The 18948-nt window shown below is 48.9% G+C and overlaps 17 non-coding genes and 2 pseudogenes across 17 annotated transcripts; all 19 read left to right on the top strand.

Moving 5' to 3' along the window:
* Window positions 1–3477: 3477 nt before the first annotated feature.
* Window positions 3478–3652, top strand: LOC144538840 (U2 spliceosomal RNA; annotated as a pseudogene).
* A 583-nt stretch (window positions 3653–4235) lies between these two features.
* On the top strand, window positions 4236–4351 carry LOC144538977 (U5 spliceosomal RNA). The gene has a single exon (XR_013504699.1). It is a non-coding gene; the product is annotated as a U5 spliceosomal RNA (small nuclear RNA).
* Window positions 4352–4518: 167 nt separating this feature from the next.
* On the top strand, window positions 4519–4709 carry LOC144539059 (U2 spliceosomal RNA). Its single transcript, XR_013504780.1, has one exon. It is a non-coding gene; the product is annotated as a U2 spliceosomal RNA (small nuclear RNA).
* A 583-nt stretch (window positions 4710–5292) lies between these two features.
* Window positions 5293–5408, top strand: LOC144538976 (U5 spliceosomal RNA). The gene has a single exon (XR_013504698.1). It is a non-coding gene; the product is annotated as a U5 spliceosomal RNA (small nuclear RNA).
* Window positions 5409–5575: 167 nt separating this feature from the next.
* Window positions 5576–5766, top strand: LOC144539048 (U2 spliceosomal RNA). Its single transcript, XR_013504769.1, has one exon. It is a non-coding gene; the product is annotated as a U2 spliceosomal RNA (small nuclear RNA).
* Window positions 5767–6349: 583 nt separating this feature from the next.
* Window positions 6350–6465, top strand: LOC144538975 (U5 spliceosomal RNA). The gene has a single exon (XR_013504697.1). It is a non-coding gene; the product is annotated as a U5 spliceosomal RNA (small nuclear RNA).
* A 167-nt stretch (window positions 6466–6632) lies between these two features.
* On the top strand, window positions 6633–6823 carry LOC144538809 (U2 spliceosomal RNA). Its single transcript, XR_013504593.1, has one exon. It is a non-coding gene; the product is annotated as a U2 spliceosomal RNA (small nuclear RNA).
* A 583-nt stretch (window positions 6824–7406) lies between these two features.
* On the top strand, window positions 7407–7522 carry LOC144538974 (U5 spliceosomal RNA). Its single transcript, XR_013504696.1, has one exon. It is a non-coding gene; the product is annotated as a U5 spliceosomal RNA (small nuclear RNA).
* A 5747-nt stretch (window positions 7523–13269) lies between these two features.
* On the top strand, window positions 13270–13447 carry LOC144538870 (U2 spliceosomal RNA; annotated as a pseudogene).
* Window positions 13448–14030: 583 nt separating this feature from the next.
* On the top strand, window positions 14031–14146 carry LOC144538973 (U5 spliceosomal RNA). The gene has a single exon (XR_013504695.1). It is a non-coding gene; the product is annotated as a U5 spliceosomal RNA (small nuclear RNA).
* A 167-nt stretch (window positions 14147–14313) lies between these two features.
* Window positions 14314–14504, top strand: LOC144538822 (U2 spliceosomal RNA). The gene has a single exon (XR_013504606.1). It is a non-coding gene; the product is annotated as a U2 spliceosomal RNA (small nuclear RNA).
* A 583-nt stretch (window positions 14505–15087) lies between these two features.
* On the top strand, window positions 15088–15203 carry LOC144538972 (U5 spliceosomal RNA). Its single transcript, XR_013504694.1, has one exon. It is a non-coding gene; the product is annotated as a U5 spliceosomal RNA (small nuclear RNA).
* A 167-nt stretch (window positions 15204–15370) lies between these two features.
* LOC144539037 (U2 spliceosomal RNA) lies at window positions 15371–15561 on the top strand. The gene has a single exon (XR_013504758.1). It is a non-coding gene; the product is annotated as a U2 spliceosomal RNA (small nuclear RNA).
* A 583-nt stretch (window positions 15562–16144) lies between these two features.
* On the top strand, window positions 16145–16260 carry LOC144538971 (U5 spliceosomal RNA). Its single transcript, XR_013504693.1, has one exon. It is a non-coding gene; the product is annotated as a U5 spliceosomal RNA (small nuclear RNA).
* Window positions 16261–16427: 167 nt separating this feature from the next.
* LOC144539026 (U2 spliceosomal RNA) lies at window positions 16428–16618 on the top strand. Its single transcript, XR_013504747.1, has one exon. It is a non-coding gene; the product is annotated as a U2 spliceosomal RNA (small nuclear RNA).
* Window positions 16619–17201: 583 nt separating this feature from the next.
* Window positions 17202–17317, top strand: LOC144538969 (U5 spliceosomal RNA). Its single transcript, XR_013504691.1, has one exon. It is a non-coding gene; the product is annotated as a U5 spliceosomal RNA (small nuclear RNA).
* Window positions 17318–17484: 167 nt separating this feature from the next.
* On the top strand, window positions 17485–17675 carry LOC144539014 (U2 spliceosomal RNA). The gene has a single exon (XR_013504736.1). It is a non-coding gene; the product is annotated as a U2 spliceosomal RNA (small nuclear RNA).
* A 583-nt stretch (window positions 17676–18258) lies between these two features.
* LOC144538968 (U5 spliceosomal RNA) lies at window positions 18259–18374 on the top strand. The gene has a single exon (XR_013504690.1). It is a non-coding gene; the product is annotated as a U5 spliceosomal RNA (small nuclear RNA).
* Window positions 18375–18541: 167 nt separating this feature from the next.
* On the top strand, window positions 18542–18732 carry LOC144539003 (U2 spliceosomal RNA). Its single transcript, XR_013504725.1, has one exon. It is a non-coding gene; the product is annotated as a U2 spliceosomal RNA (small nuclear RNA).
* The last annotated feature ends 216 nt before the right edge of the window (window positions 18733–18948 follow it).

The raw sequence follows: 18948 nt of genomic DNA, 5'->3' as shown, positions 1-18948 counted from the left end.
TTTTAGAAGACCTGCAGTCCCACTTGCTGGGTAGGGCACCGCTAGTGGTAGGAGGGGATTTTAACTGTGTTTTATCCAGCAAGGATAGGAAGGGGGCAGGGGAGGATTTTAAAATTGATAAAACATCGTGTTTATTGCAGGGTTTATGCAGGGATTTTAAACTCCAAGACTGTTTTAAAATCATGCATCCCGGAGAGGAAGGCTTCACCTGGTTCAGTGGTGACGGCAACAGAGCCTCTCGCATAGACTATATTTTTACAAGGGACTGCCCGCCAACCGATGCTAGATTGACCCCTGTTTTCTTCTCTGATCACATAATGCTCTCCTGCACCCTCTCACCTTTTTCGGGTTTGACAACAGGAAGTGGTCTGTGGAAGCTCAACTGCTCCCTGTTAGAGGATAGGGAGTTAGTTAGCCAGTTCAGGGAGCAGTATAAAGAGTGGCAGACCCTTCAAGACTTGTACGACACACGTGCACACTGGTGGGAAATGGTGAAGGGAAAGACCCAGACTTTTTTTAGAAAGGCAGGTAAAAAGAAAAAAGATAAGGAAAACAGACGCATGCTGGGACTGCAGAAGCGACTACAGCGCTATTTTAAACTACAGCAACAGGGCATGGATTTTAGCGAAGATATTAAACAAGTCAAAACAGAAATGTCGGTTTTAGCAGACATTAAAAGTAAGGGTGTCATTCTAAGAAGTAAAGAAAGGGAGATCGAGGAAGGGGAAAAGTGTACCAGATATTTTTTTAAGAAAATTGTCAACAAAGGGGGGGGTATTTTACAACTAAAAAAAGAAAGTGGGTACACAGCAAACACAACAGAAGAAATCAAAGACACTATAGAGAGCTTTTACGGGGATCTTTACAAAGAAAAAAATATTAAAACAGACACCATGACAGAGGTTTTAAAATTCATTGACAAAACAGTAAAGGACAGTGTGCTTTTAACCCAAGGTTTTACCCTTTTAGAGTTAGATAAATGTGTACAAAATTTTAAGAAAGGGAAGTCCCCAGGAGAAGACGGGCTTCCCTTGGACTTTTATCTGACTTTTTGGGACATTTTAGCACCGGACCTACTTTCTGTTTTTATGGATTTCGAAGGACTAGACAGACTACCTGACAGTTTTAGAGCAGGGATAGTGACTCTACTATACAAAAAAAATGACAGGACTGAACTGAAAAACTGGAGACCTATCACCCTCTTAAATCTTGACTGCAAACTTTTTAGTAAACTTTTATCTGCTCGTATGTCCCTGGTTTTAGAGGAGGTGATTCACCCGGATCAAGCCTGTGCCATCCCGGGGAGGAAGATCACCGACAGCCTCGTACTGATCCGAGACACCATCTGTTATGCGAGAGACAGAAACATCCGGCTAGTAGTCCTAAATTTAGATTTTGAGAAAGCCTTTGATCGGATCTCGCACCAGTACCTTTTCCAGGTACTGCAAAAAATGGGGTTTCCAGAAAGGTTTATAGCTTGGGTGGGATTGCTGTACCGGGACATTACCAGCAGATTTGTTGTTAATGGGCATCTAACAAAAGCAGTTAACATACACTGCGGTGTCCGTCAGGGTTGTCCGTTATCAGCCCTCCTCTACGTGACCTGTATAGAGCCGTTGGCACAGATCTTGAGAAGGGACCAAAGAATCAATGGGGTGGCAATCCCGGGGAGCGGGGGATTGACCACCAAATGTGCAATATATATGGACGATTTTAACATTTTATGTACTGACCTTTTATCTGTCAACAGGACACTGGACTTGACTGACTGGTTCGGACAGGCCTCTGGGTCAAAGCTTAACCGAGATAAGACTCAAGCCCAAACTTACGGACCGTGGACAGCGACCGAGACGACAGGACTCCCCTTGACTGTGACCCAGACTGACCAAAAAATACTGGGGGTTAAATTTGACAGGGAGGGGGGAGGAAAAGGAAACTGGCCAGACGTGGTAGGGAAAGTTAGACAGAGACTAGGGTACTGGGGACTTAGAAGACTGACAATGGAAGGAAAGGTTTTAATCATTAAAGCAGTGATTTTACCTTTGCTTTTATTAATCAGTTCTGTTTTTATCCCACCACGAAGAGTGCTTTTAGATCTGGAACGCGCCATCTTTTATTTCCTGTGGGGGTCCAAGTGGGAGAGGCTGAGGAGAGAGGTGATGAAAAAGCCGAAAGAGAAAGGAGGAAAGGGAGTCCCGGACCTACACCAGTTTTTAGGAAGCCGATACAGCACCCTGCACATCACCTACGCCACAGCCCCATCCAGAGATGACAAAACGACAGCAATGGCACGATTCTGGATGGGGTCCTACCTCAGACACCTAAAAGTTTTACCCATTGATCTTAGAGTACCTGTGTCTTTTAATCTGCCACCGGCCTACGCTTTTATCCGGAAATTCTTAAAGCATTTTAAACTAGAGCAAGAGGAGCTGTCTATTTTAACCCACCATCGCTCTCTTCTCTCTGTTGTGCAGGAGCGGGAATCAATGTATCCAGTGCGCGGGCTCACAATAGGTGAGTCCTCAACAGTTTGGCGCAACGTAAACCATCCCGCCCTCCCGAACAGACTCCGGGACCTGTCGTGGATGGTGGCTCATGAGATCCTCCCAGTCAGGTCCGTAATGCACTCCCGGGGCATGTCAACGCTCTCAACTTGCCCCCGACCGGGGTGTGGCGCACCTGAGTCGGTGAGGCATCTGCTCTGGGAGTGCAGCGCTGCTGTAGACCAGTGGGCAATGGCCGGCTCCCTAAAATTCCCGTACTTACCAGCAGGGGAGGTCCTGACAGCACAGCTAGTGCTGTACGGGGTGGGCCAGGAACAAACATTACCAGCAGACTTTGCCAAACAGTGGCTCACCCTGGCCGCCATCAAAGACGCCATATGGACCTCCAGAAACCTGCTGGTAAGGAAGCACATGCAGATCCCCCCCGTGGCTGCGATCCAGATGGCCACAGCGGCGGTGCAAGCAGCCGTCGCTGCAGGCGGCAGGCCTAGGACGCAGCCACAAAGAAGAATCGCCTCTGTGCCCATTCGGACGTGGGAGCCGGAGCCACACAAATAAAGGGTCAAGGCAGCGGCGGCCTGGCTCTCCGGGTGTGGCAGGTGGGAAGGAGCAGAAGGGAGAGGGTCCCCTCTGAGCACCAGGAACAGGTTCCGAGAGACCCAAAGCTGTTCGGGAGAGCGGGATGAGCTGATCCTTGTTAGGGACTCATCCCGCCCCTGCACAACGAATGTACACTGATATACACAGAGACAATTATTTATTTATTCATTTATTTATTTATTTTCCACAACTTTTAATACAACGTTATCTTATCTGTAATCCACTTTAAAACAATTGCTTTTATTGTTTTAAACAAAGGAACGTGGTTTTACAGAGTATTCATATTTATTTGTTTGTTGTATTTTGAAAAGATGTGTGTTTGTGAAGGATTTTATGATTGTAAACAGTGTACGACTTTATGAAAAAAGTGTCAATAAATTTTTTCGAAAGAAAAATCTGTTCTTATCAGTTTAATATCTGATACGTCCTCTATAAGGGGACAACATATTAAACGGATTTTTAGAACCAGGAGTTGAAAAAGGGGCTTGCTCCGTTCGCTCCACGCATCGACCCGGTATTGCAGTGCCGCTGGGAACGGTGCACCCTTCTCTCACTCTGTGGAAAAGCAACGTTTGAAAACATGGAAAGCCAGTCTGCAAGTCATACCTAATTTGACCGAAAGACCAAGAACAAAGTGGACGGCGCTTTTGTGCGCCTCGAAATTGGTCAAAGCAGCCTGTGCTGCGTTTTCTCCCCGTTTGCCTTAGCTAATCTATTCTCACCGGTAGCTTATTCAGGGTGTGAAAGAGTGTGCTCCTGCTTAGTACAGTGGCCAATCTTCCTACTTGTTGCGCAGGGGACAAGGGTTCAATTGCCCCGACGGGTAGACATGCTGTACAAACAAGCGCGGCCTGTTCCCCTCAAGCTTTGCGCACTTTAACACAACAAGACCAGTGATTTTGAGCACGGGGGATTGACCAGTCATTGCAGTGGCTCTAGGAGCCTGCGCGCAATGGCTACGCATGAGTTTCCGGGTCATCGGATTGGATTAAGCTCCTGAGAAGGCGGGGTGGAGTGCCAGCAAAGGCGTGGCCTGTACTTTGCTATGCAGCTAGCCAAACGGGGAGCACCGTGAAGCTGTTGACCGAGACGACTAGGGTCTTTGGCTGCTCTTGTGGCCGGAGGCTGTACTTACTCTGGTTTCTCTTCATAACGCATAAGTCTTTCGCCTTTTACTAAAGACTTCCGTGGAGAGTAACACCAAAGAGTTAAAGGTATTTTTGGCGGGCTTAGCACTTTGGCTGAGCCCTGTACCGTTGTGCAAGGAAATAGAAAACTAGGTCAACAAGTACACCAGAGACTCCGTGGGCGGAGGTGCTAAGCACCAGCAGTTGTTATGGCAAAATACTGTGACACCCCGACGAGGACGGACCGGACCGGAGGGGCGGCCTTGTGCTGCCAACGGCCAGGGGTTATCGCTTCTCGGCCTTTTGGCTAAGATCAAGTGTAGTATCTGTTCTTATCAGTTTAATATCTGATACGTCCTCTATAAGGGGACAACATATTAAACGGATTTTTAGAACCAGGAGTTGAAAAAGGGGCTTGCTCCGTTCGCTCCACGCATCGACCCGGTATTGCAGTGCCGCTGGGAACGGTGCACCCTTCTCTCACTCTGTGGAAAAGCAACGTTTGAAAACATGGAAAGCCAGTCTGCAAGTCATACCTAATTTGACCGAAAGACCAAGAACAAAGTGGACGGCGCTTTTGTGCGCCTCGAAATTGGTCAAAGCAGCCTGTGCTGCGTTTTCTCCCCGTTTGCCTTAGCTAATCTATTCTCACCGGTAGCTTATTCAGGGTGTGAAAGAGTGTGCTCCTGCTTAGTACAGTGGCCAATCTTCCTACTTGTTGCGCAGGGGACAAGGGTTCAATTGCCCCGACGGGTAGACATGCTGTACAAACAAGCGCGGCCTGTTCCCCTCAAGCTTTGCGCACTTTAACACAACAAGACCAGTGATTTTGAGCACGGGGGATTGACCAGTCATTGCAGTGGCTCTAGGAGCCTGCGCGCAATGGCTACGCATGAGTTTCCGGGTCATCGGATTGGATTAAGCTCCTGAGAAGGCGGGGTGGAGTGCCAGCAAAGGCGTGGCCTGTACTTTGCTATGCAGCTAGCCAAACGGGGAGCACCGTGAAGCTGTTGACCGAGACGACTAGGGTCTTTGGCTGCTCTTGTGGCCGGAGGCTGTACTTACTCTGGTTTCTCTTCATAACGCATAAGTCTTTCGCCTTTTACTAAAGACTTCCGTGGAGAGTAACACCAAAGAGTTAAAGGTATTTTTGGCGGGCTTAGCACTTTGGCTGAGCCCTGTACCGTTGTGCAAGGAAATAGAAAACTAGGTCAACAAGTACACCAGAGACTCCGTGGGCGGAGGTGCTAAGCACCAGCAGTTGTTATGGCAAAATACTGTGACACCCCGACGAGGACGGACCGGACCGGAGGGGCGGCCTTGTGCTGCCAACGGCCAGGGGTTATCGCTTCTCGGCCTTTTGGCTAAGATCAAGTGTAGTATCTGTTCTTATCAGTTTAATATCTGATACGTCCTCTATAAGGGGACAACATATTAAACGGATTTTTAGAACCAGGAGTTGAAAAAGGGGCTTGCTCCGTTCGCTCCACGCATCGACCCGGTATTGCAGTGCCGCTGGGAACGGTGCACCCTTCTCTCACTCTGTGGAAAAGCAACGTTTGAAAACATGGAAAGCCAGTCTGCAAGTCATACCTAATTTGACCGAAAGACCAAGAACAAAGTGGACGGCGCTTTTGTGCGCCTCGAAATTGGTCAAAGCAGCCTGTGCTGCGTTTTCTCCCCGTTTGCCTTAGCTAATCTATTCTCACCGGTAGCTTATTCAGGGTGTGAAAGAGTGTGCTCCTGCTTAGTACAGTGGCCAATCTTCCTACTTGTTGCGCAGGGGACAAGGGTTCAATTGCCCCGACGGGTAGACATGCTGTACAAACAAGCGCGGCCTGTTCCCCTCAAGCTTTGCGCACTTTAACACAACAAGACCAGTGATTTTGAGCACGGGGGATTGACCAGTCATTGCAGTGGCTCTAGGAGCCTGCGCGCAATGGCTACGCATGAGTTTCCGGGTCATCGGATTGGATTAAGCTCCTGAGAAGGCGGGGTGGAGTGCCAGCAAAGGCGTGGCCTGTACTTTGCTATGCAGCTAGCCAAACGGGGAGCACCGTGAAGCTGTTGACCGAGACGACTAGGGTCTTTGGCTGCTCTTGTGGCCGGAGGCTGTACTTACTCTGGTTTCTCTTCATAACGCATAAGTCTTTCGCCTTTTACTAAAGACTTCCGTGGAGAGTAACACCAAAGAGTTAAAGGTATTTTTGGCGGGCTTAGCACTTTGGCTGAGCCCTGTACCGTTGTGCAAGGAAATAGAAAACTAGGTCAACAAGTACACCAGAGACTCCGTGGGCGGAGGTGCTAAGCACCAGCAGTTGTTATGGCAAAATACTGTGACACCCCGACGAGGACGGACCGGACCGGAGGGGCGGCCTTGTGCTGCCAACGGCCAGGGGTTATCGCTTCTCGGCCTTTTGGCTAAGATCAAGTGTAGTATCTGTTCTTATCAGTTTAATATCTGATACGTCCTCTACAAGGGGACAACATATTAAACGGATTTTTAGAACCAGGAGTTGAAAAAGGGGCTTGCTCCGTTCGCTCCACGCATCGACCCGGTATTGCAGTGCCGCTGGGAACGGTGCACCCTTCTCTCACTCTGTGGAAAAGCAACGTTTGAAAACATGGAAAGCCAGTCTGCAAGTCATACCTAATTTGACCGAAAGACCAAGAACAAAGTGGACGGCGCTTTTGTGCGCCTCGAAATTGGTCAAAGCAGCCTGTGCTGCGTTTTCTCCCCGTTTGCCTTAGCTAATCTATTCTCACCGGTAGCTTATTCAGGGTGTGAAAGAGTGTGCTCCTGCTTAGTACAGTGGCCAATCTTCCTACTTGTTGCGCAGGGGACAAGGGTTCAATTGCCCCGACGGGTAGACATGCTGTACAAACAAGCGCGGCCTGTTCCCCTCAAGCTTTGCGCACTTTAACACAACAAGACCAGTGATTTTGAGCACGGGGGATTGACCAGTCATTGCAGTGGCTCTAGGAGCCTGCGCGCAATGGCTACGCATGAGTTTCCGGGTCATCGGATTGGATTAAGCTCCTGAGAAGGCGGGGTGGAGTGCCAGCAAAGGCGTGGCCTGTACTTTGCTATGCAGCTAGCCAAACGGGGAGCACCGTGAAGCTGTTGACCGAGACGACTAGGGTCTTTGGCTGCTCTTGTGGCCGGAGGCTGTACTTACTCTGGTTTCTCTTCATAACGCATAAGTCTTTCGCCTTTTACTAAAGACTTCCGTGGAGAGTAACACCAAAGAGTTAAAGGTATTTTTGGCGGGCTTAGCACTTTGGCTGAGCCCTGTACCGTTGTGCAAGGAAATAGAAAACTAGGTCAACAAGTACACCAGAGACTCCGTGGGCGGAGGTGCTAAGCACCAGCAGTTGTTATGGCAAAATACTGTGACACCCCGACGAGGACGGACCGGACCGGAGGGGCGGCCTTGTGCTGCCAACGGCCAGGGGTTATCGCTTCTCGGCCTTTTGGCTAAGACTGCGATCGCCTCCTGCTGGTGGTAAAAATTCCTGCCTGTTTGTGGCATTGATTGTTACCCACACTTGGGAGGATAATATATTTATTCCTAAAGTGAAAAATATTACAATTTTTTGTGGTTGTATTTCTTTCACCAACAGGAATTCATCGGCTCAGAGTCTTTGCTTGCCTGCCCTCTGTGAGACCTTCACCAAGACCAAACCACCCGAGAAAAGGTAAGTGTTTTGTATTTCCCCTTTTAGGAGTGATTTCACTGTTTTATTCTCCTTTTTAGCCCTGTTTTTAGTTCTTTGGTTTTTGTACGTGGTGGTTTAGTTTTCTTAATTGTTCTTAACGTGTGGTGTCCCCACCATGTCGGCTGGCCATGCCGGCATGCGGAGGCACCACAGCGTGCGTTTTAAGTTTAAAGAAAAAGATGGCAGGCTCCTGGAGATGTCCAGAATGGACTTCTCCAGGAAGCTCATACAAAAGGCATTAGGTTTCACGGCAAAGGACTTGAATTGTATTTTGACCCTTCCCTTCAACAAAGGATTCGATGTAAGTTTCGGATCCGCGATTGTGCATAGAGAATTTTGGACACGCTTTGAAAAGGTAAAAACCCAGTTTTCTGCTTTCAATGTAGAGAAACTGACTGACAATGCCTCAAAAGTGGTTATTGTCAGAATGTTCAATGAGACAGTGAATGCAGATGACATTTGTTTGTGGCTGGGAAGATATTGCACTGTTAAGGGCCAGGCTACCAAAGTGAGAGATGAGGATGGCATTTGGACTTGCGCCTGGAGGGTCCCCATTCAACAATGGCAGGACCCCCAGGGCTACCAGGGCCTGAAACATCTGCCATCAATGATAGTTCTGGGAGACAACAGAGGCTACATTCACTACCAGGGACAACCCAAGCTCTGCCGCAAGTGTGGTGAGCATGGGCACCTGGTAGAAGCGTGCCAAAAAATTGTTTGTGGGAAGTGTAGAGAAATTGGGCATGCTTTTGAGCAGTGTCCAAATGGCAGAAAGTGTAATCTTTGTGGAGAGTCAAATCATATCTTCAGAGATTGCCCAAAATCCTTTGCCAACAAGCTAAAGGCTAACAAGAAGGCCGAGAATGAGGAACAAGATGGTGGACAAAGGGAGGCAGTTGGAGAGCAAATTGAAAAGGCTGGGCTAGAAAATTCAAATCTCCCGCCAAATCCTGTGGTTGGAGGAGAGGGATCAGGTGAGGCGGGAGAGGGGGAGGGGCCTGTTATTGCCCCACAAATGGAGAGTGCTGAGGGAGAGGAGGCAATGCAGGCAGAGAGCGGAACTGGAAATGATGGCCCCCTCCCCGATGCCCAGCAAATCAAGAGGCCTGCTTCAGAACTGTCCCCTGAGACTCCTGGAGCCTCAGGGAAGCGGGGGAGAGCTGTGTACCCCTCAGACAGCTCGTCTGTGGAGGAGTCCAGAGTCTTCCCCTCCAGTTCTCCAAACCAGGTCTCCTTTTTAAATGTAGCTCTGCAATCAACCCCCAAGGACTCAGTACTGAACGCGGCATTACCCCCAAGACCAGCTGCCAGAGTCCGGAAAGGGAATGGAGCTCAGACCCCTCCCCTTTCCCCCATAAAGGGAAAGGAAGAGCTGCATTCACAATTATTTGGTTAGCTGCATTTCTCTTTTAGGTTTTTAACCCTGTTATTTCAATTCTTTTAAACTGTCATGCCTGTTGTTTTAAACATAATACACATGACCCTCATCATTTCCACCCTCAATGTGAGAAGTGTGAGGTCAGGAGTTAGAGCCACAACAGTTTTATCCTTTCTGAGTGCTTTTAATGCAGATGTGTTTTTACTCCAGGAGTGTGCCATACCGTTTTTAAAACACTACAGGGAATGGGAGGAGAAGTGGCCACAAGAATCCATATGGAGCGGATCAAATGAAAACAGGAACGATGGAGTGGCCATTTTAATTAAAAACCCCTCTATTCTGGTGAAGGGCAGCACTGTGGTGAGAGACGGGCGGGCACTTTTAGCACATCTGACGTACATGGGAAAGGATTTTAACGTACTAAATATTTATGGTTTTAACGACAGAAACGACAGGTATGACCTTTTAGAAGACCTGCAGTCCCACTTGCTGGGTAGGGCACCGCTAGTGGTAGGAGGGGATTTTAACTGTGTTTTATCCAGCAAGGATAGGAAGGGGGCAGGGGAGGATTTTAAAATTGATAAAACATCGTGTTTATTGCAGGGTTTATGCAGGGATTTTAAACTCCAAGACTGTTTTAAAATCATGCATCCCGGAGAGGAAGGCTTCACCTGGTTCAGTGGTGACGGCAACAGAGCCTCTCGCATAGACTATATTTTTACAAGGGACTGCCCGCCAACCGATGCTAGATTGACCCCTGTTTTCTTCTCTGATCACATAATGCTCTCCTGCACCCTCTCACCTTTTTCGGGTTTGACAACAGGAAGTGGTCTGTGGAAGCTCAACTGCTCCCTGTTAGAGGATAGGGAGTTAGTTAGCCAGTTCAGGGAGCAGTATAAAGAGTGGCAGACCCTTCAAGACTTGTACGACACACGTGCACACTGGTGGGAAATGGTGAAGGGAAAGACCCAGACTTTTTTTAGAAAGGCAGGTAAAAAGAAAAAAGATAAGGAAAACAGACGCATGCTGGGACTGCAGAAGCGACTACAGCGCTATTTTAAACTACAGCAACAGGGCATGGATTTTAGCGAAGATATTAAACAAGTCAAAACAGAAATGTCGGTTTTAGCAGACATTAAAAGTAAGGGTGTCATTCTAAGAAGTAAAGAAAGGGAGATCGAGGAAGGGGAAAAGTGTACCAGATATTTTTTTAAGAAAATTGTCAACAAAGGGGGGGGTATTTTACAACTAAAAAAAGAAAGTGGGTACACAGCAAACACAACAGAAGAAATCAAAGACACTATAGAGAGCTTTTACGGGGATCTTTACAAAGAAAAAAATATTAAAACAGACACCATGACAGAGGTTTTAAAATTCATTGACAAAACAGTAAAGGACAGTGTGCTTTTAACCCAAGGTTTTACCCTTTTAGAGTTAGATAAATGTGTACAAAATTTTAAGAAAGGGAAGTCCCCAGGAGAAGACGGGCTTCCCTTGGACTTTTATCTGACTTTTTGGGACATTTTAGCACCGGACCTACTTTCTGTTTTTATGGATTTCGAAGGACTAGACAGACTACCTGACAGTTTTAGAGCAGGGATAGTGACTCTACTATACAAAAAAAATGACAGGACTGAACTGAAAAACTGGAGACCTATCACCCTCTTAAATCTTGACTGCAAACTTTTTAGTAAACTTTTATCTGCTCGTATGTCCCTGGTTTTAGAGGAGGTGATTCACCCGGATCAAGCCTGTGCCATCCCGGGGAGGAAGATCACCGACAGCCTCGTACTGATCCGAGACACCATCTGTTATGCGAGAGACAGAAACATCCGGCTAGTAGTCCTAAATTTAGATTTTGAGAAAGCCTTTGATCGGATCTCGCACCAGTACCTTTTCCAGGTACTGCAAAAAATGGGGTTTCCAGAAAGGTTTATAGCTTGGGTGGGATTGCTGTACCGGGACATTACCAGCAGATTTGTTGTTAATGGGCATCTAACAAAAGCAGTTAACATACACTGCGGTGTCCGTCAGGGTTGTCCGTTATCAGCCCTCCTCTACGTGACCTGTATAGAGCCGTTGGCACAGATCTTGAGAAGGGACCAAAGAATCAATGGGGTGGCAATCCCGGGGAGCGGGGGATTGACCACCAAATGTGCAATATATATGGACGATTTTAACATTTTATGTACTGACCTTTTATCTGTCAACAGGACACTGGACTTGACTGACTGGTTCGGACAGGCCTCTGGGTCAAAGCTTAACCGAGATAAGACTCAAGCCCAAACTTACGGACCGTGGACAGCGACCGAGACGACAGGACTCCCCGTGACTGTGACCCAGACTGACCAAAAAATACTGGGGGTTAAATTTGACAGGGAGGGGGGAGGAAAAGGAAACTGGCCAGACGTGGTAGGGAAAGTTAGACAGAGACTAGGGTACTGGGGACTTAGAAGACTGACAATGGAAGGAAAGGTTTTAATCATTAAAGCAGTGATTTTACCTTTGCTTTTATTAATCAGTTCTGTTTTTATCCCACCACGAAGAGTGCTTTTAGATCTGGAACGCGCCATCTTTTATTTCCTGTGGGGGTCCAAGTGGGAGAGGCTGAGGAGAGAGGTGATGAAAAAGCCGAAAGAGAAAGGAGGAAAGGGAGTCCCGGACCTACACCAGTTTTTAGGAAGCCGATACAGCACCCTGCACATCACCTACGCCACAGCCCCATCCAGAGATGACAAAACGACAGCAATGGCACGATTCTGGATGGGGTCCTACCTCAGACACCTAAAAGTTTTACCCATTGATCTTAGAGTACCTGTGTCTTTTAATCTGCCACCGGCCTACGCTTTTATCCGGAAATTCTTAAAGCATTTTAAACTAGAGCAAGAGGAGCTGTCTATTTTAACCCACCATCGCTCTCTTCTCTCTGTTGTGCAGGAGCGGGAATCAATGTATCCAGTGCGCGGGCTCACAATAGGTGAGTCCTCAACAGTTTGGCGCAACGTAAACCATCCCGCCCTCCCGAACAGACTCCGGGACCTGTCGTGGATGGTGGCTCATGAGATCCTCCCAGTCAGGTCCGTAATGCACTCCCGGGGCATGTCAACGCTCTCAACTTGCCCCCGACCGGGGTGTGGCGCACCTGAGTCGGTGAGGCATCTGCTCTGGGAGTGCAGCGCTGCTGTAGACCAGTGGGCAATGGCCGGCTCCCTAAAATTCCCGTACTTACCAGCAGGGGAGGTCCTGACAGCACAGCTAGTGCTGTACGGGGTGGGCCAGGAACAAACATTACCAGCAGACTTTGCCAAACAGTGGCTCACCCTGGCCGCCATCAAAGACGCCATATGGACCTCCAGAAACCTGCTGGTAAGGAAGCACATGCAGATCCCCCCCGTGGCTGCGATCCAGATGGCCACAGCGGCGGTGCAAGCAGCCGTCGCTGCAGGCGGCAGGCCTAGGACGCAGCCACAAAGAAGAATCGCCTCTGTGCCCATTCGGACGTGGGAGCCGGAGCCACACAAATAAAGGGTCAAGGCAGCGGCGGCCTGGCTCTCCGGGTGTGGCAGGTGGGAAGGAGCAGAAGGGAGAGGGTCCCCTCTGAGCGCCAGGAACAGGTTCCGAGAGACCCAAAGCTGTTCGGGAGAGCGGGATGAGTTGATCCTTGTTAGGGACTCATCCCGCCCCTGCACAACGAATGTACACTGATATACACAGAGACAATTATTTATTTATTCATTTATTTATTTATTTTCCACAACTTTTAATACAATGTTATCTTATCTGTAATCCACTTTAAAACAATTGCTTTTATTGTTTTAAACAAAGGAACGTGGTTTTACAGAGTATTCATATTTATTTGTTTGTTGTATTTTGAAAAGATGTGTGTTTGTGAAGGATTTTATGATTGTAAACAGTGTACGACTTTTTGAAAAAAGTGTCAATAAATTTTTTCGAAAGAAAAAAAATCTGTTCTTATCAGTTTAATATCTGATACGTCCTCTACAAGGGGACAACATATTAAACGGATTTTTAGAACCAGGAGTTGAAAAAGGGGCTTGCTCCGTTCGCTCCACGCATCGACCCGGTATTGCAGTGCCGCTGGGAACGGTGCACCCTTCTCTCACTCTGTGGAAAAGCAACGTTTGAAAACATGGAAAGCCAGTCTGCAAGTCATACCTAATTTGACCGAAAGACCAAGAACAAAGTGGACGGCGCTTTTGTGCGCCTCGAAATTGGTCAAAGCAGCCTGTGCTGCGTTTTCTCCCCGTTTGCCTTAGCTAATCTATTCTCACCGGTAGCTTATTCAGGGTGTGAAAGAGTGTGCTCCTGCTTAGTACAGTGGCCAATCTTCCTACTTGTTGCGCAGGGGACAAGGGTTCAATTGCCCCGACGGGTAGACATGCTGTACAAACAAGCGCGGCCTGTTCCCCTCAAGCTTTGCGCACTTTAACACAACAAGACCAGTGATTTTGAGCACGGGGGATTGACCAGTCATTGCAGTGGCTCTAGGAGCCTGCGCGCAATGGCTACGCATGAGTTTCCGGGTCATCGGATTGGATTAAGCTCCTGAGAAGGCGGGGTGGAGTGCCAGCAAAGGCGTGGCCTGTACTTTGCTATGCAGCTAGCCAAACGGGGAGCACCGTGAAGCTGTTGACCGAGACGACTAGGGTCTTTGGCTGCTCTTGTGGCCGGAGGCTGTACTTACTCTGGTTTCTCTTCATAACGCATAAGTCTTTCGCCTTTTACTAAAGACTTCCGTGGAGAGTAACACCAAAGAGTTAAAGGTATTTTTGGCGGGCTTAGCACTTTGGCTGAGCCCTGTACCGTTGTGCAAGGAAATAGAAAACTAGGTCAACAAGTACACCAGAGACTCCGTGGGCGGAGGTGCTAAGCACCAGCAGTTGTTATGGCAAAATACTGTGACACCCCGACGAGGACGGACCGGACCGGAGGGGCGGCCTTGTGCTGCCAACGGCCAGGGGTTATCGCTTCTCGGCCTTTTGGCTAAGATCAAGTGTAGTATCTGTTCTTATCAGTTTTATATCTGATACGTCCTCTATAAGGGGACAACATATTAAACGGATTTTTAGAACCAGGAGTTGAAAAAGGGGCTTGCTCCGTTCGCTCCACGCATCGACCCGGTATTGCAGTGCCGCTGGGAACGGTGCACCCTTCTCTCACTCTGTGGAAAAGCAACGTTTGAAAACATGGAAAGCCAGTCTGCAAGTCATACCTAATTTGACCGAAAGACCAAGAACAAAGTGGACGGCGCTTTTGTGCGCCTCGAAATTGGTCAAAGCAGCCTGTGCTGCGTTTTCTCCCCGTTTGCCTTAGCTAATCTATTCTCACCGGTAGCTTATTCAGGGTGTGAAAGAGTGTGCTCCTGCTTAGTACAGTGGCCAATCTTCCTACTTGTTGCGCAGGGGACAAGGGTTCAATTGCCCCGACGGGTAGACATGCTGTACAAACAAGCGCGGCCTGTTCCCCTCAAGCTTTGCGCACTTTAACACAACAAGACCAGTGATTTTGAGCACGGGGGATTGACCAGTCATTGCAGTGGCTCTAGGAGCCTGCGCGCAATGGCTACGCATGAGTTTCCGGGTCATCGGATTGGATTAAGCTCCTGAGAAGGCGGGGTGGAGTGCCAGCAAAGGCGTGGCCTGTACTTTGCTATGCAGCTAGCCAAACGGGGAGCACCGTGAAGCTGTTGACCGAGACGACTAGGGTCTTTGGCTGCTCTTGTGGCCGGAGGCTGTACTTACTCTGGTTTCTCTTCATAACGCATAAGTCTTTCGCCTTTTACTAAAGACTTCCGTGGAGAGTAACACCAAAGAGTTAAAGGTATTTTTGGCGGGCTTAGCACTTTGGCTGAGCCCTGTACCGTTGTGCAAGGAAATAGAAAACTAGGTCAACAAGTACACCAGAGACTCCGTGGGCGGAGGTGCTAAGCACCAGCAGTTGTTATGGCAAAATACTGTGACACCCCGACGAGGACGGACCGGACCGGAGGGGCGGCCTTGTGCTGCCAACGGCCAGGGGTTATCGCTTCTCGGCCTTTTGGCTAAGATCAAGTGTAGTATCTGTTCTTATCAGTTTAATATCTGATACGTCCTCTATAAGGGGACAACATATTAAACGGATTTTTAGAACCAGGAGTTGAAAAAGGGGCTTGCTCCGTTCGCTCCACGCATCGACCCGGTATTGCAGTGCCGCTGGGAACGGTGCACCCTTCTCTCACTCTGTGGAAAAGCAACGTTTGAAAACATGGAAAGCCAGTCTGCAAGTCATACCTAATTTGACCGAAAGACCAAGAACAAAGTGGACGGCGCTTTTGTGCGCCTCGAAATTGGTCAAAGCAGCCTGTGCTGCGTTTTCTCCCCGTTTGCCTTAGCTAATCTATTCTCACCGGTAGCTTATTCAGGGTGTGAAAGAGTGTGCTCCTGCTTAGTACAGTGGCCAATCTTCCTACTTGTTGCGCAGGGGACAAGGGTTCAATTGCCCCGACGGGTAGACATGCTGTACAAACAAGCGCGGCCTGTTCCCCTCAAGCTTTGCGCACTTTAACACAACAAGACCAGTGATTTTGAGCACGGGGGATTGACCAGTCATTGCAGTGGCTCTAGGAGCCTGCGCGCAATGGCTACGCATGAGTTTCCGGGTCATCGGATTGGATTAAGCTCCTGAGAAGGCGGGGTGGAGTGCCAGCAAAGGCGTGGCCTGTACTTTGCTATGCAGCTAGCCAAACGGGGAGCACCGTGAAGCTGTTGACCGAGACGACTAGGGTCTTTGGCTGCTCTTGTGGCCGGAGGCTGTACTTACTCTGGTTTCTCTTCATAACGCATAAGTCTTTCGCCTTTTACTAAAGACTTCCGTGGAGAGTAACACCAAAGAGTTAAAGGTATTTTTGGCGGGCTTAGCACTTTGGCTGAGCCCTGTACCGTTGTGCAAGGAAATAGAAAACTAGGTCAACAAGTACACCAGAGACTCCGTGGGCGGAGGTGCTAAGCACCAGCAGTTGTTATGGCAAAATACTGTGACACCCCGACGAGGACGGACCGGACCGGAGGGGCGGCCTTGTGCTGCCAACGGCCAGGGGTTATCGCTTCTCGGCCTTTTGGCTAAGATCAAGTGTAGTATCTGTTCTTATCAGTTTAATATCTGATACGTCCTCTATAAGGGGACAACATATTAAACGGATTTTTAGAACCAGGAGTTGAAAAAGGGGCTTGCTCCGTTCGCTCCACGCATCGACCCGGTATTGCAGTGCCGCTGGGAACGGTGCACCCTTCTCTCACTCTGTGGAAAAGCAACGTTTGAAAACATGGAAAGCCAGTCTGCAAGTCATACCTAATTTGACCGAAAGACCAAGAACAAAGTGGACGGCGCTTTTGTGCGCCTCGAAATTGGTCAAAGCAGCCTGTGCTGCGTTTTCTCCCCGTTTGCCTTAGCTAATCTATTCTCACCGGTAGCTTATTCAGGGTGTGAAAGAGTGTGCTCCTGCTTAGTACAGTGGCCAATCTTCCTACTTGTTGCGCAGGGGACAAGGGTTCAATTGCCCCGACGGGTAGACATGCTGTACAAACAAGCGCGGCCTGTTCCCCTCAAGCTTTGCGCACTTTAACACAACAAGACCAGTGATTTTGAGCACGGGGGATTGACCAGTCATTGCAGTGGCTCTAGGAGCCTGCGCGCAATGGCTACGCATGAGTTTCCGGGTCATCGGATTGGATTAAGCTCCTGAGAAGGCGGGGTGGAGTGCCAGCAAAGGCGTGGCCTGTACTTTGCTATGCAGCTAGCCAAACGGGGAGCACCGTGAAGCTGTTGACCGAGACGACTAGGGTCTTTGGCTGCTCTTGTGGCCGGAGGCTGTACTTACTCTGGTTTCTCTTCATAACGCATAAGTCTTTCGCCTTTTACTAAAGACTTCCGTGGAGAGTAACACCAAAGAGTTAAAGGTATTTTTGGCGGGCTTAGCACTTTGGCTGAGCCCTGTACCGTTGTGCAAGGAAATAGAAAACTAGGTCAACAAGTACACCAGAGACTCCGTGGGCGGAGGTGCTAAGCACCAGCAGTTGTTATGGCAAAATACTGTGACACCCCGACGAGGACGGACCGGACCGGAGGGGCGGCCTTGTGCTGCCAACGGCCAGGGGTTATCGCTTCTCGGCCTTTTGGCTAAGATCAAGTGTAGTATCTGTTCTTATCAGTTTAATATCTGATACGTCCTCTATAAGGGGACAACATATTAAACGGATTTTTAGAACCAGGAGTTGAAAAAGGGGCTTGCTCCGTTCGCTCCACGCATCGACCCGGTATTGCAGTGCCGCTGGGAACGGTGCACCCTTCTCTCACTCTGTGGAAAAGCAACGTTTGAAAACATGGAAAGCCAGTCTGCAAGTCATACCTAATTTGACCGAAAGACCAAGAACAAAGTGGACGGCGCTTTTGTGCGCCTCGAAATTGGTCAAAGCAGCCTGTGCTGCGTTTTCTCCCCGTTTGCCTTAGCTAATCTATTCTCACCGGTAGCTTATTCAGGGTGTGAAAGAGTGTGCTCCTGCTTAGTACAGTGGCCAATCTTCCTACTTGTTGCGCAGGGGACAAGGGTTCAATTGCCCCGACGGGTAGACATGCTGTACAAACAAGCGCGGCCTGTTCCCCTCAAGCTTTGCGCACTTTAACACAACAAGACCAGTGATTTTGAGCACGGGGGATTGACCAGTCATTGCAGTGGCTCTAGGAGCCTGCGCGCAATGGCTACGCATGAGTTTCCGGGTCATCGGATTGGATTAAGCTCCTGAGAAGGCGGGGTGGAGTGCCAGCAAAGGCGTGGCCTGTACTTTGCTATGCAGCTAGCCAAACGGGGAGCACCGTGAAGCTGTTGACCGAGACGACTAGGGTCTTTGGCTGCTCTTGTGGCCGGAGGCTGTACTTACTCTGGTTTCTCTTCATAACGCATAAGTCTTTCGCCTTTTACTAAAGACTTCCGTGGAGAGTAACACCAAAGAGTTAAAGGTATTTTTGGCGGGCTTAGCACTTTGGCTGAGCCCTGTACCGTTGTGCAAGGAAATAGAAAACTAGGTCAACAAGTACACCAGAGACTCCGTGGGCGGAGGTGCTAAGCACCAGCAGTTGTTATGGCAAAATACTGTGACACCCCGACGAGGACGGACCGGACCGGAGGGGCGGCCTTGTGCTGCCAACGGCCAGGGGTTATCGCTTCTCGGCCTTTTGGCTAAGATCAAGTGTAGTATCTGTTCTTATCAGTTTAATATCTGATACGTCCTCTATAAGGGGACAACATATTAAACGGATTTTTAGAACCAGGAGTTGAAAAAGGGGCTTGCTCCGTTCGCTCCACGCATCGACCCGGTATTGCAGTGCCGCTGGGAACGGTGCACCCTTCTCTCACTCTGTGGAAAAGCAACGTTTGAAAACATGGAAAGCCAGTCTGCAAGTCATACCTAATTTGACCGAAAGACCAAGAACAAAGTGGACGGCGCTTTTGTGCGCCTCGAAATTGGTCAAAGCAGCCTGTGCTGCGTTTTCTCCCCGTTTGCCTTAGCTAATCTATTCTCACCGGTAGCTTATTCAGGGTGTGAAAGAGTGTGCTCCTGCTTAG

Source organism: Centroberyx gerrardi, chromosome 4, assembly GCF_048128805.1.
Source record: "Centroberyx gerrardi isolate f3 chromosome 4, fCenGer3.hap1.cur.20231027, whole genome shotgun sequence".
Classification (NCBI taxonomy): domain Eukaryota; kingdom Metazoa; phylum Chordata; class Actinopteri; order Beryciformes; family Berycidae; genus Centroberyx; species Centroberyx gerrardi.
This window is presented reverse-complemented; position numbering and strand designations above follow the sequence as displayed.